This window comes from Pipra filicauda, unplaced genomic scaffold (genome assembly GCF_003945595.2).
Source record: "Pipra filicauda isolate LSUMZ 115617 unplaced genomic scaffold, ASM394559v2 scaffold78_size3787270_pilon, whole genome shotgun sequence".
Taxonomy (NCBI): Eukaryota; Metazoa; Chordata; class Aves; order Passeriformes; family Pipridae; genus Pipra; species Pipra filicauda.
Genome location: NW_024104964.1, coordinates 1,555,969 through 1,560,030, shown reverse-complemented (window position 1 = coordinate 1,560,030; position 4,062 = coordinate 1,555,969).

Below are 4,062 nucleotides of genomic sequence, written 5' to 3'. Positions count from 1 at the left end.
ATCCCAGAGCAGCTGCAGCGTTTGGTTGGACAAGGGAATCCTGTTCCCTGTGGAGCTGGAGAGAGCTCTGGGTGGGTCTGGGCGAGGCTGGGGGAGCTGCCATGTGCTGGGAGAGGTGCAGGAGTGCACAGAGGCTGACAGACAAAACAACCCCAACTGTGGATCAGCACATGGGAGTGTTCCTCGTGGAAGGGAAGAGAGGCAGAAGATGATTTATAACAGTCTCATTACACTCGAAACAACTTGTACCCGGCTGGTCGGAGAAGAGGGAGCCCAGAGAAAACTGAGGCAGGAACAACCCTTAGGTCAACCTGACATTTGTTGTTGGGTCTATGGGAAAATATTCTCATAAAAACAGATGTTGGAGCCAGAAGAGAAAATTAAATATTAGTGCAGAGGCTGTGTTGGGTTGCTGTGATGTCATCAAGGCACTGACCCCGTGGTGATGGACGGGCAGCCAGAGATGCTCCTACATCTGTCACTCCATTCCCAGCTCTTGTTACTGTGCAAGAACCTCAGATTTCCACATTAAAAAATACAGATGTAAAGATCTCAAGCCCCAGGCTGTAGAGGGGTTTGGTAGCAGGAAGCAGGGGCCTCCTGGTGTGCTGTGCTCTGTCGAAGGCCATGACTCAGCCCATCACAAGGGCCCAGCGATGCCAAATCCCCCCTGGCACAAGGAAACCCTGGGCCAGACTGTGCCCACCTGCTGTGACAGTGGGGCACAGCGTTCCCCTGGCCTCGCCTCACTCCACCTTTCCCAGCACAGTTGAGAGGAAAGAGTATTTTTCCCAGGGCTGAGAAAAGCAAAGCTTCCCTGAGCTGTGTGTGGGAGAGCCACAGAAATCCTATGGAAGTCCCTGGGAGAGCACCCAGCTGAGCTCCTGCATCCTGCTGCCACAAACGTCTCACTGCATCCATTGATGGGCTCCCTCCTCTCCTCCATCCCCTCTACACCCCCCACTCCAAGTCTGGAAGTTTGACACACCCTCTGCAGCCTCTGGACACCGGGAGCAGGACACGTCATGAGGGGCAGCGTAACCCTGGATTTGAGGGGTGTTTTTACCCACAACAAGGACACTGCAGGTGGAGCAGGTTGTCCAGGAGCTGGGCAGCCTCCACCCCTGCAGGTTTTCAGGTCAGGCTCAATACAGCCCTGAACTACCTGGTCTGGCCTCAGAGCTGACCCTGCTTTGAGCAGGAGGTTGGTTTAGACACCTCCCAAGGCTCCTTCCCACTCAAAGGACACCTCCTGAGGTTCCTTCCCAGCACCATCACCCTTCCTGCAGGCCACTTCCCCAGCAGCTCCTGCAGAGCTGTCCCAGGGCATGAGCTCTGCCCAGCAGCTCCCAAGCACCTGGAGGAACAGGACAGGGAGCATCTCCTGCTCCAAGGTCACTCCCCTTTGATGAAATCCAGAAGCTGGAGAGCCCCCTTGTACAAGACACAGGCTGAAGCAGACACACAGCTGAGGACCCTGCCAGGGTGTTCCCAGCCCAGCCAGGCTGGGGTTGCCCTGGTGAGCCGTGTTTGTGCCCACAGGGGAAGGCTGAGTGGTCTGGCTGCTCCCACATGACCTCTCGGGCAGCTGGCACTTAAATGTCTCCTCAAGGAGCAGCTCCTGCCCTGCCCAGCTCCCAAATCACCACATGCTCAAGCTGTTCCTTCCTCCCGGCCTGCCTTTATCCTGCTGTCCAGAACAGTCTGTGTCCTGACAAACCCTCCAGCACCATGTCCAGGCACCACCAGTGACCTCATCCCTCACTGTCACCCACGTCAGCACCCAAACTGCTGCCTCTGAGCTGGGGGAGCTGACCTGTCCCCAGACACAGGGCCCCAAGCAGGCACTGCAGCCCCCCGGGATGCCCGGGGCACACCCCCCACCCCACAGCCCACTCTGCTGCCACCCTCAGCCAGCCCAGCGTGTCCCTCTGGGCACAGGTCACATGTGTCACTGCTGCCACCCCCACGGCAGCCACCAGCTCCCCGACGGGCTTTTCAGAACACGGGGCTTTGCCCAAAGCGTGTGTCATCCCCTGCAATCTCGGTAATGACTCAGCCAGATCCTTATCACAAATCCTCCTTTGTCACCTGGTTTCACCCTCGGATTCTTGACAAGTGACACCACCAAAACCAGGGCAGGACGACACCGCGATTTATTCCTTCCACTGCAAACCCCCCACCCAGCCCTGGGGCCCCGGGGACAGTCCCTGCCCCACAAACCCCGGCTGGGGGGACAGGCAAAGCCAAGCCCAGGAACACACGGCGAGAGGGTGGGAAAGCTGGAGACGGGGATTGCAACAGCCCGGCCGGGAGGGTGTCCCTGCAGGGACCGGGAGGGACACGGACAGTGAGGGACAGGGAGAACGGGAGCAGCCAAGTGGGAACACCCCCCGGCCAGGCTGGGGTCAGGCCTGTTCTCTCCCGGTATTCCTGTTAGGAGCAGGATTTAGGAACAGCCCGTTTCTCAGTGCTCTGCTGAGGGGCCACGGACAGAGCGGCAAGTGGGCGGCAATTAACACCCAGCAATTAACAACCAAGGCGGGGATCAGGGGCAGCTCTGCTCCCACCCGGCTCCATCGCTCCTGCCATTATGACATCCAAGGAAAAAAATACAACTGACTTCCCCACTGGTGGAAAGTGGGAGGGAAGGCACATTCCCTGCTCTCAGCAGCTGTCCCACCTCCCACTCCCATCCTGTTCATCCCAGTGCCAAACTGCTCAGAAGCCTTCAGTGGGGGAACTGCTCAACACAAAAACCATGAGAACATCAACGTCCTTATCTCCAAAGTCCATCTGAAACCTCTGTCCTGGAGCAGCCACAGGTCCTGGTGCACAGACACCTCCAGGACACGCACACAGACACCCCTGTACTGTCACCACCTCAGACAACCAGCTCATGCCACAGGAACAGCCCTCAGGACACTGCCCTGTGCTCCAGGGATGGCAGGGACAGGGACACACCCTCAGGGTCAGGGACATCAGCTCCAAGAGTGTGGAGGATTCCGGAGGTGCAGGTGACTTTATTCAGTCACCAGCCACCACCCACCCCCTCCTCCACCACCTCCTTACCTTTCTGAAGCCATCCCTTGGGAAGCTGAGCTGTGGCCAGGAGCAGCTCCCCTGTTGCACATCCCAGCTGGAAGCTCCCATCCCACCGTGCCAAGGTCTCCTCCTCCAAGCCAAACCCCTCCAACCTGGGCTCTCCTCTGAAGGGCCCCAGGAGAGACTGGGGTTAACTGGAACCAGCTGGTTGGATCTTCCCCCTCTGCTCACCTGCAGCTGAGCTGATCTGCAGGAGGGATCCAGCAGGAGAGGAACCAGGAGTGCTGCTGGGAGTAAGGAGTTCTCTCCCATGGTAAAACCCACTTTTATTGGGCCCCAGACAGTGGGTACAGAGCAGGTTGTCACAAAGCACAGCTCCAGCCCAGCTGAGTTTGCTGCTGGGCCACAGGGACACCGAGCCTGGAGGTCCCTTCCCATCCCCAGGAGACACCAGACCTGTGCCAGGGCCTCCCCACCAAGAATTCCTTCCCAATATCCCATCTGCCCCTGCCCTCTGGCAGTGGGAAGCCATTCCCTGTGTCCTGTCCCTCCATCCCTTGTCCCAAGTCCCTCTCCAGCTCTCCTGGAGCCCCCTTAGGCCCTGGAAGGGGCTCTCAGGTCTCCCTGGAGCCTTCTCTTCTCCAGGTCAACAGCCCCAGCTCTCCCAGTCTGTCAGTGTTCATGTGTCATTTTAAATTAATTTAGTATCAGCCACATTAAGTCACATCAACTTAAGTTTTCATCCCCCTCCCCATGGACCATGCTAATCTTTTCCTAATTTTACTTGATTTTAGGAGATGATCTATTTGTATTGTCCTGTTTAATAATTTAAAGTATGAGCAGGGTGGTAGTTCTGTGATCTCTCCCAATCTCTCTGAAATATGATAATTAAAAAAAAGTGATTGGGAGAATCTCTTCTTTAATATCTTTGGGATGAAAATGATCCCATTCTGGTTCCCTGGGAAGGTCCATCCTTAAACTGTGAGATCAGAACACAGTGGCACAGAACACCACTGA